Genomic DNA, 18,567 nt, shown 5'->3' on the forward strand with positions numbered 1-18,567 from the left:
AGTTTTGTCCCATTTTACAATTTTTCTTGGCAAGTGAATCGTTGTGTTTGTTAAGTTGGTAACACAGTTGTTAAGAGAATCTGAACTTGGCTTGTCGGAAGGTCACAAAAGGGGATCACGTGACCCCAGGACACTGCTACCCAGAGGTGGTATTCAGCCGGTTCGTATAGATTCCTACAAACTGGTAGTGGAGATCGCGGTTGGGCCCACCTATCCGCCACGGCCCTATGATGTCCTATTTAGGCACGTTTTCAATGCCAAGGAGATGCGCGGAAGGTGCGCGCGGGGCAAACCAGTGGTACGAATATTGGAAACCCACCGCTGCTGCCACCGTCATAAATACTAATCAGTTGCCAAGTGTCTAAATTTGGATTATGTGATCATGGGGATGCTGCAAGGGCCTGAGCGGCTCAAGGTTGACTCAGCCTTCCATCCTTCCGAGGTTAGTAAAATGAGGACCCAGATTGTTGGGGGCAATATGCTAATGCTAACTGTGTAAACCGCTTAGAGAGAGCTGTAAACCCCTGTGAAGCGGTATAGAAGTCTAAGGGCCATGGCTATTGTCCTGCTGCTCAGCGAAACATAGCGTTGTAGAAAAACCAGATGTTCCAATTTATGAAACTTTCCCTCCTTCCTGCTTTTTGCAATACTGACCAATTTGAATCCTGGAGATTTCAGAGTGGAAATCCTTTTTTTTTTTTTTTTGCAAGAAAGAAAAAAGGCCTTTAATAAACACATTGCATTATTTTAATTAAAGCAACTTGCTGCCTTTCCCCCCAACCCTGCCGTGTATTTAGTTAAGCTAGGGGGGCTTAGCTTTAAAACACACGACAAACTCTCTCTCTTTAATGGCATCAGACGGAGCTTTCAACGGTTCAAGGCTTCTCACTGCCCGGCCAAATGTTGCCGGTTATTTTTTAAAAAAAGAAATAAAAAGCGGGTGCTTCCCTCAAGAGAAGGCTTGCTGAATCCAAGGCTACAGCGTCCTTCTCTGAATCGGGGTTTTTCAAAATAGGTTGGCAGGGACAGTCTGTTTGGGTTAGGGAGGAGAAGGAGCCTGAAAATATTTACTGAAAGACGAGCATCTTTCAAAAATTATTGCCATCTTTAGAGACCAGCTCTTCAAAAACAAATACAGGGTCAGATGGTGGCACGATTAGCATGCCTGGTGCCTTCATATATATATATATATATATATATATAAACTCATGCACGTTTTATCTGGTTTCCTTTTCAATCAGCTGCTGGGGATGATGGCTGGTGTAGTTGCAGAGGACCAACGTGAGAAAGTTCCTTTTAGAAGGGAATATCGGTAGAGCCGAGGTAGCGCAGTGGTTAGAGTGCAGTACTGCAGCTACTTCAGCTGACTGCTAGTTCAGCAGATCAGCGGATCAAATCTCACCAGGCTCAAGGTTGACTCAGCCTTCCATCCTTCTGAGGTGGGTAAAATGAGGACCCAGATTGTTGGGGGCAATATGCTAATGCAATATGCTATATGCTAACTTTGTAAACTGCTTAGAGAGAGCTGTAAAGCACTATGAAGCAGTATAGAAGTCTAAATAAAAATAAAAATAATTAAAAAAAACCTGGGCTCCTGGGTGCTCCCTGAGCTTGGCTGTTTCCTTGTGGACGTTTCATGACCCAGTTAGGTAACGTCATCCGTAATTTGATGTAAGGATCAGGTTACTTAGTGATCCATATTATCCATATCTTAACCTAAGATATTTTCCAAATATCCTAACCTGGTGTTTCTCTGCAAGAAAGACACCAAGCTCAGAGATCACCAAGGACCACACAGTCCTCTTCCTCCTCCATTCTGCTCCTCCTTCCTCTCCTCCTTCCTCCTCTCTTCCTTCTTCTCTCCATAAACCCCCCTTTCCTTCCACCACTGATAATGTTACTAGTTTGGGTGATGAAATCTCTGCAAGAAAGCCACTAAGCTCAAGGAACACCAAGGACCCCACAGTTCTCCTTCTCCATTCTGCAAACCCCACTCCCTTCTAGAACTGATGATGTTCTCTAGCTGGGCCATGAAACGTCTGCAAAGAAACTCAGAGATCACCAAGGACCTTCACAGAGGCTGGGGCTAAAGCCACGCGATCCCTTTTTTGCGACCTCTGACAAGCAAAAATCAACGGGGAAGCCAGATTCACTTAAGAACCTTGTTACTAACTTAACAACTGCGGTGATTCACTTAACAACGGTGGAAAGAAAGGTCATAAAACGGGGGGGAAAACTCATTTTAAAAAATGTCTCGCTTAGCCAACAGAAATGTTGGGCTCAATTGTTGTAAACTGAGGATTCCCTATACTGTATGCCTCAGGAGTGCTATTCAGCTATTCTGACAGGTTCTGGCGAACCGGTAGCGGAAATTTTGAGTAGTTCGGAGAACTGGCAAATACCACCTCTGGCTGGCCCCAGAGTGGGGTGGGAATGGAGATTTTGCAATATCCTTCCCCTGCCACACCCACCAAGCCACACCACGCCCACCAAGCCACGCCCACAGAACCGATAGTAAAAAAAATTGGATTCAACCACTGGTATGCCTTCTGTATGTCTTCTAATCTTTTACCTAACCCGAATGAACAAGAGTAAAATTTGATTATGAATAATTATGGAAGACTCTGCAATAATGAATAGTTCATTTTTTTTACTCCTGCAGCTTGCAAAACGCCATAATGTGAAACAGTTTCAGGCTAGATAAACACAGACTATGGGGCTGTTTACAAAATTCACAGGTGAAAGTGTGAAAAGTTACACGGCAGCTTTTAACGAAACTTCACATACAACTCTATGTGTACACCGAGTGTGTCAGTTTTCAGCAATATAATGGTGCACCTAATGCTTTTTTTTTTTTTGGGGATTTGAATTTACAGGTAGTCCTCGAATTTATGTTGCTAAGTGAGAAATTTGTTAAGTGAGTTTTGCCCCATTTTATGGCTTTCCTTGCCACCGTTATTAACTGAATCACTGCCATTGTTAAGTGAGTCACATGGTTGTTAAGTGAATCTGGACCACCCCCCGGTTGACTTTGCTCATCGGAAGGTCGCAAAAGGGGGATCACATGACCCCGGACACTGCGACTGTCATAAATGTGAGTCAGTTGTCAAGCATCCAAATGTAAATCACGTGGCCATGTGTGGGGATGCTGCAATGGTCATAAGTGTGAAAAACGGGCGTAAGTCGCTTTTTCCAGCGTCGTCCTAACTTGGAACCGCCACTAAATGAACGGTCGTAAGTCAAGAACTATCTATTGCAAGCGATACATAAATAATTTGTAGCCTGTTTTCTGGAGTGGGGAACTTTTGCCAGGAAAATAAAAAAAGAAGCTACAAATACGTTTCCCTAGGAGTAGCACTATTGCCACAATCAGCAGCCGTGGATTAACTGAGTGTAAAGTCAGCAATTCAGAGAATACGTAGCACAGGGGGAGGGGGGAAAAAAATCGCCCATTCAGACAGAATGATGGAGCCAAGCTCCCTTTGGTGGTTTAAGGGCCGGTGGGGTTGGGAAAGGAACAGACGGAGAAAAATTGGCATAAGCTGAAAGAACGCATTTCCCCTGGACACTCTGAGGGTGGGAAGCTACTCCAATATGAATGTAAATTAAGCATTAGGCAGCGGATGATGATTCAGGGATCACGAAGCTGCCAAGGGAAGAGCTGGCAGGTCATTGTCACTTTGGAAATCCCAGCAATAAACTGAGCAACTAATATCTCCATCCATCCATCCATTTCCTTTCTTTCTTTCTATCTATCTATCTATCTATCTATCTATCTATCTATCATCTATCTTTCTATCTATCTATCTATCTATCTTCCTTCCCTTCCTCCCTCCTCCCTCCTCCTTCCTTTGTCCTTCCCTTCCCTCCTTCCTTCCTTCCCTTCCTCTCCATCTCCTCCCTCCCTCCCTCCCTCCTTCCTTCCTTCCTTCCTTCCCTTCCTCTCCATCTCCCTCCCTCCCTTCCCTCCTTCCTTCCTTCCCTTCCTCTCCGTCTCCTCTCTCCCTTCCCCTCCCTCCTTCCTTCCTACCTTCCCTCCCTCCCTCCTTCCTTCCTTCCCTCCTTCCTCCCTTCCCTTCCTCTCCATCTCCTTCCCTGCCTCCCTCCTTCCCTCCCTCCCTTCCCTCCCTTCCTTCCTTTCCTTCCTTCCCTTCCTCTCCATCTCCCTCTCCATCTCCTTCCCTCCCTCCCATATTAGACCTATTCATTTATCCAATCCCCCTCCCCTATTCCCCCCCCCCAGTAGACCCAGGGCGTGTAGGGTGGGTGGCGGCGGCCGGCTCTTCCCGTTCCAACGCCGCCCGTGCTATTAATAGGAGCGACTGTCTCCCCGGGAAACGTTTCGCAGAGGGCGCCCCTCCAGTCCCCCCTTTTGCCAGCCAGCAGCCGGAGATGCTCGGCGGCGCCTTCAGCGCAGATGCCGAGTCTGCAAAGGCGCCGCTTCTGCCGAGAAGCAGGCGAGGCGTCTCGTTCCCGTAGCTCCGGCTCCGGCTCTCGCCACGGGAGGGGCAGGGCGGCAAACGGGGGCTCTCCAGCGCGGGGCAACTTTTCTGCAGGGGGGGGCATCGCTGCAGGGAGGGAGGGAGGGAGAAAAGGCTCCCCAAGGCGCCGGTCGCTCCTCTTTCGCGGAGCCTTTGCGGGGGAGGGAGGCAGGCGGGCAGCCCGGTCTGCATCCTTTCTTCGCCCGCTCCTCCTCGGAGCACCAGGCCCCCTGCCCGGCCCCCCAGAGGCCCCCGACCCTTGCCAGGGCAGCGCTCCCGAAGGACAGCGAGCCCCCCCCGCCCCCCCTCTTCCTCTCGCTGGGCCGCGCATCTCTCTCCCCCTCCCCCGTTTCTGCAAACAAAGGCGGCCCTACCTTCCCCACCTCCAGCTCCAGCGGCGGGCAGCCTCCGCGCTTCAGAGCCTCGCCTTCATGCCAGCTCCGTGGCGGGCCTGGGGGCCTCGAGGGGAGCCGCCGAGCCGGGGAGCATCCTCAGAAAGGCTGGCGGGCGGCGGGCGGGCGCATCTCGCGTGCCTCCTCCTAACGGCCCCTCCCGGGCTGGCTCCAGAGGCGGCGGGGGGCGAGAGGCATCTTGGCACAGCTGGCGCGCCCAGGACGCCCGCAACCTCCCGCCGACATCCACACACACGCACACACACACACACACACAGGCGCGCACGCACGCGGGTTGCAATGCAGTGGGGAGCCGCCGTGCGCCTCCGGGCTCCGAGCGCGCGATCCGAGCGCAGGAGCAGCCGCGCCACCCACCGGCTCTTCTGCGGAGGGCCCCCCTTCTTCCCACCCTCCACTCCCCCTCCCCGGCCCAGACGCTTCTTTGGAGAGGCTCACATGCAGACAAAACACCCGGGTTGAGGCGGGGGGGGGGAGGTCGAGGGGGTCGGGGGTCGGTGAAGAGCGTGCGAGAGACGGGGAGGGGAAGGAGGGGAGGGGGAGAAAGTGATTGAGAGAGAGAGGGGGGGGGAGGGAGGGAGGGAGAGGGAGAGATGGGGAGAGAGGGAGGGAGGGAGAGATAGGGAGAGATAGGGAGAGATAGAGAAAGAGAGGGGAGAGGGAGGGAGAGAGATAGGAGGAGAGAGAGAGGGGGGTAGATAGGGAGAGATAGAGGGGGAGAGGGGGAGGGAGGGAAAGATAGAGAGATGGGGAGAGAGGGAGAGAGAGGGGGAAGGAGAGATAGAGAAAGAAATAGGGAGAGGGGGAGAGAGGGAGAGAGAGGGGGAAGGAGAGACAGAAAGAAATAGGGAGAGGGGGTGAGAGGGAGAAAGAGAGAGAGAGGGGAGGGAGAGATAGAGATAGAGAAAGAAATGAGGGAGGGGGAGAGAGGGAGGGGGAGGGGGTAGAGGTAGAGATAGGGAGAAAGGGGGAGAGAGAGATAGAGAAAGAAATGAGGGAGGGGGAGAGAGGGAGGGGGAGGGGTAGAGGTAGAGATAGGGAGAAAGGGGGAGAGAGAGATAGAGAGATAGGGAAAGAAATAGGGAGAGATAGGGAGAGAGAGAGGGACAGAGAGAGAGGGAGGAGGTAGAAGGAGAAAACAGCAGCCAGGGCTGATGCTAAAGGAGCTGGGTGGCCCTCTGGGTGGGAGGACCCCCCTAGATCCTGAGCAAAGGCCTTCAAACATCTGGACGGAGGATCCTTGCTACATCTGGGGGAGGGAAATGGATGGTCTGGCAAATTGGTCAAGGCAAACCAATTTGCCTTGACAGTTAGTAGATAAGATTCTTGTATAGAAGTAGCATGAAATAAACATGTAGTATTTTTGAACTCAATCCTGGCTCCTGATTTCCTCGCGCTTGATCCCTGGAATTATGGGCCCCGGAAGGCCTACTTAATCCAAGCCATTTTCTGTGCTGGCCAGGAAGGATGGGAGATGGAGTGGGCAAATCTCTTGGGTTCACAAGCTTAGAAAAGGCTGGACCAGGTTCCTACAGCAAAGTCCAGAAGGAAAAGCTTGAGAGTAAGAGGAATAATGGAATAACAGAGTCGGAAAGGACCTTGGAGGTCTTCTAGTCAAACCCCCTGCTCAAGCAGGAGACCCTATCCCATTTTGAGACAAATAACTGTCTAGTCTCTTCTTAAAAACCTCCAGTGATGAAGCATCCACAACTTCTGGTGGCAAGCTGTTCCACTGGTTAATTGTCCTCACTCTTAGGAAGTTTCTCCTTAATTCCAGGTTGCTTCTCTCCTTGATTAATTTCTACCCGTTGCTTCTTGTCCTGCCTTCTGGTGCTTTGGAGAATGGGTGGACCCCCTCTTCAACAGCTCCAAAAGGACAACGAGATTGTGAGATTGTGTTGAGGGGGGGCAGAGAAAGAAGGAAGGTGGAAAAAATGGTAGGCTTGATTTGTTAATCTTTCTATTTCCTTTCTGGCACGGCAGACGTTGAGTGTAAAAGTTATGACTTGAACTCTGTTGGCAGCAGGAGAGAGAGAAACGGGCCTGGGAGAAGTCTTAATGGAAAAGGAGGGGGGGGCAGACAGATCACCCAAGACAAGCCTCCCTCCCACCCCCCCCACCCCCTTTAAGCAAGACAAAACAAAAGGGGGAAAAAAAACATACCAGAAAATCCTGGCTAATTTGGCAAGAAGCCACCAGGAAAAGTGCAGTAAGTGGACATACATCAGAACGGGAGGTTTTGAAACCAAATTAGGTGGATTTGGACTCACTGGGGAGAGGATTCCATTCAGGCAGCCTGAAATAGGATCCTGCTAAAACTTCAGATGTGGATTGGAAAATCCACGTGGTGGTGGTGGTGGTGGAGGAGGAGGAGGAGGAGGAGGAGGAGGAGGAAGAAGAAGAAGAAGAAGAAGAAGAAGAAGAAGAAGAAGAAGAAGAAGAAGAAGAAGAAGAAGAAGAAGAAGTAGTAGTAGTAGTAGTAGTAGTAGTAGTAGTGAGGGAAGAGGAAGAAGAAGAGGAGGAGAAGGGAGAAGAAGAAGAAAGGAGGAGGAGGAGAACAGGAAGAAGAGGTGGAGGAGGAGGAAAGAAGAAGAAGGAGAAGAAGAAGTGGAGGAGAAGGAGGAGGAGGAGGGAGAAGAAAAAAGGAGAAGAGGAAGAGGAAAGAAGAAGAGAAGGACAAGAAGAGAAGGACAAGGACAAGGAGGAGGAGGAGAAGAAGAAGAGGAGGAGAAGGAAAGAAGGAGAAGGAGGAGGAGGAGGAGGAAGAGGAGGAGGAGAAGAAGAAGAGGAGGAGGAGGAGAGGAAGAAAAAGAAGAAGAGGAGGAGGAGGAAAGGAGAAGAAGAAGAAGAGGAGAACAGGAAGAAGAAGGAGGAGAAGGAGAAGAAGGAGAAAAAGAGGAGAAGGAGAAGGAGGAGAAGAAGGAGAAAAAGAGGAGAAGGAGGAGGAGGAAAAAAGAAAAGGAAGGAAGGAAGGAAGGAAGGTTAGCATTCTTTAATTCTTTCCTATGTTGGAGAAGCTGCTCCCCTCCCTTACATATTAGAGTACAACAAAGGAAATTCTAGGCTAATCTTCCACATGAAAGATTACATTTCATAATTATATACTAATAATAAGCCGTGGTGGCGCAGTGATTAGAACGCAGCATAGCAGGCTAATTCTGCCGACTGTCAGCAGTTCGATCCTGACTGGCTCAAGGTTGGAAGGGATAGAAGTCAATAACTCAAAACAATACAGAATCTTTAAAAAGAGGCTTGCAAAACATTTCTGGGTGTGAATCGATGGGAAAACCTTGTCCCAAAAGGTGCTTTTTTGCAAGAGGCAACTGGACTTCCTTGTTTTTCCTTGAAGACGTTTCGCTTCTCATCCAAGGAGCTTCTTCAGCTCTTCAGAATTCTTCAGAGCTGAAGAAGCTCCTTGGATGAGAAGCGAAACATCTTCAAGGAAAAAACAAGGAAGTCCAGTTGCCTCTTGGAAAAAAAGCACCTTTTGGGATAACCACAAGCAGGATATACCGCGAACCTCCACAGACGGTGCGAAAACCTTGATTTGGTTTTGAAGGATGGCCTTTGAACTTTCCAAGCTTGTTAGTCTGACAGAACAAAACATACAAATCCATTTGAAATATGCTCCCGAGTATTTGATTGCTCAGGTCTCGGAGTAAATAAGGAGTGAATGCATCATTCTTTCACTCTGGTGTAAAATGTCTGCTATGGCTTGCTTTTATAGACAGGATGATAGATTAAAATGAACGCTTGGTCTGCCTTACTGTGGGTAGCAGTTGCATTCTCCCTCTTCCACTCGACCCTAAATTGTGATAAATTATCCTTAGGAGATCTTTTTTTAAAATAATAATAATAATAAAAAAAATAGTAAGCCCAAAGCAGTAACCCCCAAAACCACAGGCAACTCACTCCAAAATGCAAAATGGGAATCCGTCATAAAAGGCACCATTCATGTAACAAGATCCAACCAGCATAACTTGCAAATAACAGGGGGGATAAAGCCTATAAAATAATAACCGGTATTGCAGAGTGAGGTTCAAGTGAGATCTAATCCCCAGTTGGAGGAATGTTCTCAAGAAGTTCCCAGCCAGCTCCCACAAAGCCCTATTCTCAGCTTCAGATACAGCAAAATCTTTTCTCTTTTCTCCCACATCGTCAAAGTTTTCCTAACATACAGGTAGTCCTCGACGTACGACCTCAATGGAGCCCTAAATTCCTGTTGTTAAGCGAGACATTTGATCAGTTTTGCTCCATTTTACGACCTTTCTAGCCCATTCATTTCTTCATCACTGCAAGTTGTTACGTTGTTAAGTGAATTGGGTTCCCCCTGTTGACTTTGCCTCTCAGAAGGTCGCAAAAAGAGGTCGCGTGACCCCCCCCCCGGGACACCGCAACTGTCGTAAATACGAGTCAGTGGCCAAGAATCTGAATTTTGATCACGTGACCACGGTCAGTAAGTGTGGGAAATGGTTATAAAGTCACTTTTTTCATTGCCGTTGTAACTTTGAATCAGTGGTGGGTTTCAAAATTTTTACTACCAGTTCTGTGGGTGTGGCTTGGTGGGCGTGGCAGGGGAAGGATACTGCAAAATCTCCATTCCCACCCCACTCCGGGGGAAGGATACTGCAAAATTCCCATTTCCTCCCGATCAGCTGGGACTTGGGAGGCAGAGAATAGATGGGGGCAGGGCAGTGGTGAAATCCAAATTTCTTTACTACCGGTTCTGTGGGCATGGCTAGATGGGCGTGGTGTGGCTTGGTGGGCATGGCAGAGGAAGGATACTACAAAATCCTTCCCCTGCCATGGAAGGGAGGGGAAGGAATATGGAGATATTACAAAATCTCCATTCCCACCCCACTCTGGGGCCAGCCAGAGGTGGTATTTGCCGGTTCTCCGAACTACTCAAAATTTCCGCTACCGGTTCTCCAGAACCTGTCAGAACCTGCTGGATTTCACCCCTGGGGCAGGGCCACTCAGAATGGTCACTAACATGAACTGTCGTAAGTTGAGGGCTACCTGTAATTGTCTAAAGAGGATGGTGGGAACCAGAGAGACTATTGGCCTGCACCAGATCATGTCTTGCGTACTCCAGCTCAATCTTCACACAGGCTCCAAGACCTGCAGAGAAAACTCAGTTCAACATAGGTGATCCTTGACTTACAACAACAATTGGGAGAGGATTTTGGTTGTACATCATGGTGGAGGTACACCGAGGCACCTACATCACCAGACCCAAACTCCCCATGTGATTCCAGATGTGGAGATGAAAGAAAATGAAATGACTAGAAAAAAAGATTGATAACCGATTTCTGTATCAGAGCAAGAAGCAACAGATGGAAACTCATCAAGGAGAGAAGCAACCTAGAACTAAGGAGAAATTTCCTGATAGTTAGAACAATTAATCAGTGGAACATCTTGCCCCCAGAGGTTGTGAATGCTCCAACACTGGAAGTTTTTAAGTTTTTATTCCAGCCATTTGTCTGGAATGTTACAGGATTTCCTGCCTGATCAGGAGGATGGACTAGAAGACCTCCAAGGTCCCTTCCAACTCTGATATTCTGACTGTAGAGATCTATCCAGGCAGTTCTTTAGAAACTGAACTTGTCTTGAATGCAACTTTTTTTTTTTGCATTTTTTATGGTTTTTATGGATGTTATCTACAGTTTGAAAACTTTTTATGAGTCTTATCTTTTGGCAAGCTCTGGATTTTACATTCTTAAAAATGCTATGATTGGTTAGTCTGAACCACACGCTTTTAACGAAACCTCTTGATCCCCAAAACCTGTGAGCCCACGGCAATTTAATCACTGCTAAAAGTATAGAGAGGCATCAGATCCGTAACATCTGACGTTTAATTAAACACAGCCCCTTGGCTAGAATTAATCCTTCTCCTTCAACAATCCTTCAAGAAATAAAGGATGAAGAACTCCTATGGGCACTTACTCTGTAAACCCCACGGATTTGAGTGGGAGGTCTGAGTAAAGCAAACACAGAGCCATGCACATGGGTGTTTGGCACACAGGACCATCCATTAAACTCAGCGACACACATTTTGTAGTGAAAATTGAGAGAGAGAGAGAGAGAGAGAAAAAAAAAGACCATAATTGAGTTGGTAGGACACATTTTCTGCATAAAGTACTTCCAGATTTGTCTATGGAGATTCTCGGTCATCCAATGTGATGTATGCAGAGCAATGTGATATATGCAGCGCAGTGCAGTGAGACATGCACAGATCTGTACATTGGAGAAACAAAACAGCCGCTTCACAAATGCATGGCACAACATAGCAGAACAAACCCATCAGGACAAGACTCCGCAGTCCATCTGCATTTGAAAGACCAAGGCCAATCTGCTGAAGGCAGCAAAGTCCACATTCTGGACAGAGAGGATCAGTGGTTTGAAAAAGGGGTCAAAGAGGACATTTATGTGAAAATTGCACAGTCCTCTCTCAACAGAGAGGGAGGAATACAACACTACCTATTTCCAGTCTACAACACAGTCCTTTCAGCAGTTCCAAGAAGGCTCCACAACCATTTGCATTACTCAGGTGACCCCGAGGGCACAGATAAATCTCCAAATAGTCTCAATGATTCTCAGAGAGAGTACTAACGACCAGAGGATTGCAAGGAATATAAATCCTTCCATCTTTCACCATTCAATCAGAACTGAAGAAGCTTCTTGGATGAGAAGGGAAACATCTTCAAGAGAGTTTGGAAGCCCATTTTCACTGGCAGAGGCACTGCGGACCGGTCCCTCACTATTTCCAGGGTGGCCTCATGGGGCAGATCTAAGCACCCAGCTGGCTGGATCTGGCCTGAGGCCCTTGACTTTGATATCCCTGCTGTATGGAGTCAAGCAAAGATCTTCAGAAACAAGGAAGGAGTTCTCTTCTACAGTTTTAGCCTACAACTCCAGACAGTCTTCGGAGTAGAAACGCACATGCAGAAATACGGAATTATAGACCGAGAGAAGTCTTAGAAAAACAAAATCCTTGGAAAGCAAAGAGAGAAAGGAAACTGGCATGAATTGAAGCCATCCTTGACGTGGTCTGAGGCACCAGCGCTGGGACCGCGATGGACAACCCCACAAGTGAAAATTTTCAGGTAACCGTCCTGATTAAACGAACGATTTGTGCTGGATGTTCGGACAGAAAAACAATGACAGACGATCTCAATTAAAACACAGAAAAGGAAAGAAGAAAGTGATATATGCTCAAAAGAGCGAACCGAGAAATTACCTAGATTAAGGTGTCTAGACGTGTGAGTGTCTATTTACCATATTAAAGGACAAAAGGGAATTTAATCCTCACAGTGGAACAATATTCGTTGGAAAATTCTCTGTGGTTCCTGTCCTTCTGAGGCTTTTTTTGGGCAATTTTTTGGCACAGGGAAGTAAAATAAATCAAGATGAGGTCACAATCAAAGCCAATCACGTGATTTTTATATGTGTGTGGCATAGTTGGGCTTTCCATCTTTTTTCTTTTGACCAATTATCCACTCTTCTTCCTTTAAAAACTTCTCAATCTCATGGAAACTTTCTTAAGCCTTAATGTTTACTGCTCATTTAGTGACTGAAGTTACAATGGCTCTGAAAAAAGTGACATAGGACCGTTTTTCACACTTGACAGTTGCAGCCTCCCCGTGGTTACGTGATTTACATTCGGATGCTTGACAATCGACTCACATTTATGACCGTTGCAGTGTCCCGGCGTCACTTGATCAACTTTTGCAAACATCTGACAAACAAAGTCAAAGGGAAGCCAGATTCACTTAACAACCATGTTACTAATTTAACAACTGCAGTGATTCACAGTGGCAAGAAAAGTCATAAAACGGGGCAACATTTTTACTTAACAAATTTTTCACTTTGCAACCTAAATTTTGGGCTCAGTTGTGGATCTTCTCTTGAGGACTATCTGTACTTAAATTTTTGTTTTTACCCTTCTCTATTTTTGCAATTATAGGAACGTGGTGGCTCAGTGGCTAAAACGCTGAGCTTGTCGATCGAAAGGTCGGCAGTTCAGCGGTTCGAATCCCTAGTGCCGCATAACGGGGTGAGCTCCCATGACTTGTCCCAGCTTCTGCCAACCTAGCACTTCGAAAGCAGGTAAAAAATGCAAGTAGAAAAACAGGGACCACCTTTGGTGGGAAGGTAAGAGCGTTCCGTGCGCCTTTGGCGTTGAATCATGCCGGCCACATGACCACGGAGACGTCTTCGGACAGCGCTGGCTCTTCGGCTTTGAAATGGAGATGAGCACTGCCCCCTAGAGTCAGGAACGACTAGCACATATGTGCAAGGGGAACCTTTACTTTATTTTTGCAATTGAATACATATAGCAACATTTCTCAACTTTAAGATACGTGAAATATTAACTCCCAGAATTCCCCAGCCAGGAATTCTGGGAGTTAAAAAATCTACACATCTTAAAAATGCCAAGGTTGAGAAACGGTGAGATATAATATTCAGAAATCTTTCCAATATTGTGCCTCAAGCATAAAAAAATATCAGGAGCGGTGGATTTAAATGTCAGAAGTAGTGGATTTCAAATGGGTTTCAAACTTGGCTGCGTTGATTTATTTTTTTATTTTTAATTCAAATTAAACCTGTAGAGACGCTCATTTTTCATCGCTTGGTGTATCTATAAAAAAGACTGTTGGCAGGCCAGTCCAAAACTGCAGCTGGTGACCAGTAATGCCAAGGGAAAATATTCTGGGATAGTAATTTTAGATTATGGGCCTGAATCCATTAATATTAAACTGAACTTTTTACTTTTAAAGAACACACCTTTAATATGTGTAGGTTTTAACTTTTGAAGAAAAAGTCACTTGGCTTTTAAAATGCTCTTAAGCATCAAACATTACGAAGAAAAACAGGCAGCTTTGTAGGAACTGCATTTTAAATTAAACCACTTTGTTTATATTGCAATAATCTTACTTGCGTGCCTACTCATACATCCAGGGTCTAATTCGGTCTATGAGAGGGAGGCCAAGTTAGGATTTCTTTTTGAATAATGCAGTCTCAACAAAGGGGTCCATTTCTAGCAAGGAGGACCTCACAGACTGAGGAGATGGCCTCACCCAAAATCAGCTGAGGAACATCTCAAATTTCTTCCACAGTTCAACTATTTTGGGCATCTCAAATGATCTCTATTGACTTGTGCCAGTTTTTTCTCAATCTCAGTCCCTTTAAAACACATGAACTTCAACTTCAATCGGCTGGGAATTCTGGGAGTTGAAATCCACGCGTCTTAAAAGGGCTTGAAATTGACAAACAGTAATTTATGGTTTGGTCAGCTTGCAATCACGGTTACCAATAATGTATTTCTGTACCTGGGAACAACACGGCCCCATCGATTGCTTTCTTTTCATCACAAAACAGCTCTTCTAACGGAAATAATCTCTGAAGATTATTTTAAAGAAGATGTTGGCTAACCGTTTGTCTGAAGTGGCGTAGGGTTTCCTGCCTAAGCAGGGGGTTGGACTAGAAGACCTCCAAGGTCCCTTCCAACTCTGTTATTCTAAATTCTAGATCAAACACATTCTTCCAAGCTTAACAATCAGCTAAAATAATTGTTTGATTCCCCTCTTCCACTCCGCGTAAGAGGTGTTAGGCCTCATATAAATACCGTGTTTAGTTAAAAAAAAAAGGGCATTTGTGGGACTATTAAAGGTTCTTTACCACCGCAGGCAATTGTCCTTTCCTGCTGATATGCATTGTACGTATATTTTACAAACCTTGTGTTTTTGAAGGTCACGGTTAGCCAGTATGAGGGGTTGAGCTAGCATAGAGTTGCCTTTAAGTACAGGGTGGCAATAAAGTTAATTATAGATTTGTGCTGGGGAGCAGGGAAGGCCTTTCTTAGTTGAGGCAAGGATTCCCTTGAGCGACAGGACTAAAAATATTATTCTCTCAGTGAGGGTTCTGCAGACATCCACGGCAAAGCTGCTTAGGCTTGGAGCTATTTGGTTATAAAAATAAATATACAGAAGGGGAAAAACTAAAAGGGATTTGGAGAAGGATCGTTTCTCTTCCATGGTTCCGAACGGTCGGTTTCATTAAGCAAATTACAACTCTTCCATTGTAGGCTGCTCTTACACATTCAAGGGCACGGTGGTTTCTCCTGCACTTCATGGGCATCGGTTTTCATGCACAAAAACCCGATGAAATATCAACAGAAGAGGATATTTGTAGCTCAAGGTTGGACTGTCCTTGGTGCTCTCTGAGCTTGGCTGTATTCTTGTTTGGTGTTTCATTACCCAACTAGTAACATCTGATAACGTTATCAGGTAAAGACTAGCATGGATGATGTTACCTAGGTGGGTAATGAAACATCTGCAAGAATACAACCAAGCTCAGAGAGCACCAAAGACTCTAGCCCTCCTCCTCCTCCCACCAATGATGTTACCTAGTTGGGTAATGAAATGTCTGCAAGAGTACAACCAAGCTCAGAGACCACCAAAGACCTCAGTCCTCCTCCTCCTCCTCCTCCTCCTCCTCCTCCTCCTCCTCCTCCTCCTCCTCCTCCTCCTCCTCCTCCTCTTCCCAACCAAGCTCAGAGAGCATCCAAGAGTCCACCTATGGAATATCCATGATTCCATTTTGAAGAATGTTCTGGGGAGAACAGCTTGGTTTGATAAGCCATCATGATAAGCCAGGCATTAACTTGTTTTGGGGGTTGTGTATATGAGATAATTGACCCTAACCCTAACCCTAACCCAACATTGCTCTTCACAGACCCATCATAACCTCTAGCTACACACAGTGAACCAATACGGAGCCGCAAAAGAACTGGAATGCCATTCCTCTCTTCCAACATCTCATTCCAACCTGCACATCATGTCCTCTAGTTGGCTTTAGGCTACAATTCTCTGATGTCCCAGCCCAGGGTGGATGGATGTTGTTGTAGCCAAGTAGTAGCCAAACATAGCCAAGTTGTTTACATGACTCAGTACTGCTGGAGGATTTAAATCTGTGTTTCTCAGCCTTACAGCCTTTAAGATATATGGACTTCAACTCCCAGGATTCCCCAACCAGCCCAAGTTGCAGTCCATCCGCCTTCAAGCTGGTGAGGTTGAGGAACAGCGATTTGAGCCTTTCCACCAATGATGGTTAGTCCTACAGAGATACTAATGGAAACAGAGACACAAAGCATGTTGTTGCTTTTAAGAAAAACAAAAACAGGACACCAGGTGCGAGATGTGTAGTTTGCTCCTCAGATGACACCAATCCTCTCCGATGTTTACCCTGCTACCCTTCTAATTATCTCCCATAAGTAATGGCACAAGGTGCGCATTAAATTTCAGCTCCTGACAATCTCAATCTGCGTCCGTGTCTCAAAACCACTATTGTCTCCCCTTTTCAAGCCAAAGCAAAAAAAATAAAAAATTAAATTAAAAATGGAGGAGGGAAGGAGATGTAATAATAGGAACGGTGGGTAAGCGATATGATAGCATATTTCTTTGAGGGGCTCCTACAAAGACAAGGGGGTCAAACTATTTTCCAAACCACCAAAAGGCAAGATGAGAAACAACGGATGAAAACTAAAGAAGGAGAGGAGCAACCTAGAATTAAGGAGAAATTTCTTGACAATGAGAACAATAAACCAGTGGAACGACTTGCCTCCAGAAGTTGTGGGTGCTCCAACACTGGAGGTTTTTAAGAAGAGACTGGACAGCCACCTGTTTGAAATGGTATAGGGTTTCCTGCCTGAGCAGGGGGTTGGACTAGAAGACCTCCAAGGTCCCTTTCAAATCTGTTATTCTGTTATTCTGTTATTTTGCTTTGCTGTTATCCTTCCTTCCTTCCTTCCTTCCTTTTCCTTCCTTCCTTCCTTCCTTCCTTCCTTCCTTCCTTCCTTCCTTCCTTCCTTCCTTCCTTCCTTCCTTCTCCATCACTGGATGCTTTTAAGAAGAGATTAGCAACCGTTTGCTGTTTTCCTTCCTTCCTTCCTTCCTTCCTTCCTTCCTTCCTTCCTTCCTTCCTTCCTCCCTTCCTTCCATCTCCATCACTGGAGATTTTTAAGAAGGGACTGGACAACCATTTGTCTGGAGTGGTATAGAGTTTCCTGTCTGAGCAAGGGGTTAGACTAGAAGATCTCCGAAGTCTCTTCCAATTCTAATATTCTACAGTCTATGCTCTACAAGCCTACAACCGCAATTTCTCTGCTTTTAGCGCGATCAGACATCCAACGATAAATCAGTCCCTGAAAAGCTGGACCCCATTCAAATATTTACACTAGCACTTGTCCTCCATTTGGAGAAGAAGCATTTTTGGCACGAACACAAAATGTTCTTCATATTGGAAAATAAAAAAAAAGGGGGGGGGGAATGAAAAATGTAAATATCAGTCTGTCAGTGGAAGACTTCTATGACCCGTCTCCTGATTTCGGGCATTCCCTTCCCTTTTTTAAAAAAAATAATAATATTAAAGCTAAAGAAAATATTTGTTTTCTAAATAATGCATGGACTTTCAAAGAGTCCCATTGCTGACGGAGGCTGTTTTCTCCAGGCAGGTCTCCCCAAAGCCAAGGAAAAGACGCCACAGCAGAGCCACATTGTCTCTGACTAATCATGGCTTAATCAGAACTGATCCCAAATATGGACCAGCAAAATCGTTCAGCTGGTAGTCAGTCAGTGGTTTTCTGTTCTTTGGAAATGATGAATTTCTGCATCTTGCTGCAGCATTTTAGCTAAAGCAATCATGGGAAAAGAAGAGGAGGGAAACGGGAGGCAAATTTATTTTTGTAGAAGAAGATGGAATTCAAGAAATTATGAGGCCAGTTAAGTGAAGCAGCCACTGTTTCAGGCACCTGATTTTTTTATTTTTGGTAAAAAAAGGAAGAATTCAACCAGACAATGAAGCTTAATATTGTATGGCCATCACTGCCTATCTCTAAAGGAAGAAGGAGAAGAGCTGGGGAAGGGCCTTTCCCACTGACATCTCTTTATTTATTTATGTCATGAACAGATCCAAGCCGTATCAAAGGGAAGGGATCAGATCTTGATATTCTGAGGATTTCTGAAAGAGTGGAGAAACATGTCACCATTTCGGGAAGGTATGGAATGATGACAATTGTTTTTTATATCTTTTCTTTCTGCGTATTTGTCTTTTCTTTATTTGTTTGTATGCTGCCTTTATTATTTTTATAAACACCCCAAAGCAGAAGGTGCACGTGTGAACCAGTGGTGGGTTTCAAATTTTTTTACTACCAGTTCTGTGGACGTGGTTTGGTGGGCGTGGCTTGGTGGGCCTGGCAGGGGAAGGATACTGCAAAATCCCCATTTCCTCCCAATCAGCTGGGCCTTGGGAGGCAGAGAGTAGATGGGGGCGGGGCCAGTCAGAATTTTTACTACCGATTCTCTGAACTACTCAAAATTTCCACTACCGGTTCTCCAGAACTGGTCAGAACCTGCTGAAACCCACCTCTGGTGTGAACGAAGCGAGCATGCGTGTGCGGGGTGAACCGATGGTAAGAATATTGGAAACCCACCGCTGGAGTGTACCTAATACTCCTTCCTCCTCCTACAATAACAATTCTGTGCGGTAGGTTGGGCTGAGAGAGAGCGACTGGCCTCAAATCACATAGCCCACTTTCATGCCTAAGGCAGAACTAGAACTCACCATCCCCTGGTGATTGGCTCAAAGTCACCCAGCCAGTTTTCATGCCTAAGGCA

At 46.1% G+C, this 18,567-nt stretch overlaps 1 protein-coding gene across 16 annotated transcripts in view; it reads right to left on the reverse strand.

Annotated features, from left to right (window-relative positions):
- Positions 1–18,567, reverse strand: part of FRMD4A (FERM domain containing 4A) — a 363,743-nt gene that overhangs the window by 145,594 nt on the left and 199,582 nt on the right. Inside the window, exon 1 of one of the 16 annotated variants that reach the window (XM_060694940.2) lies at positions 4,856–5,337. The exons of 11 other annotated variants lie outside the window; for them this stretch is intronic. The gene's annotated coding sequence lies outside the window, so the exon portion shown is untranslated. Of the gene's footprint in view, positions 1–4,855; positions 5,338–18,567 lie in introns of those variants that run through there. 4 more of the 16 variants (XM_060694941.2, XM_087874358.1, XM_087874359.1 and 1 more) reach the window with 4 other exon arrangements.

This window comes from Pantherophis guttatus, chromosome 7 (assembly GCF_059756535.1).
Source record: "Pantherophis guttatus breed Tessera chromosome 7, ASM5975653v1, whole genome shotgun sequence".
Lineage (NCBI taxonomy): Eukaryota > Metazoa > Chordata > Lepidosauria > Squamata > Colubridae > Pantherophis > Pantherophis guttatus.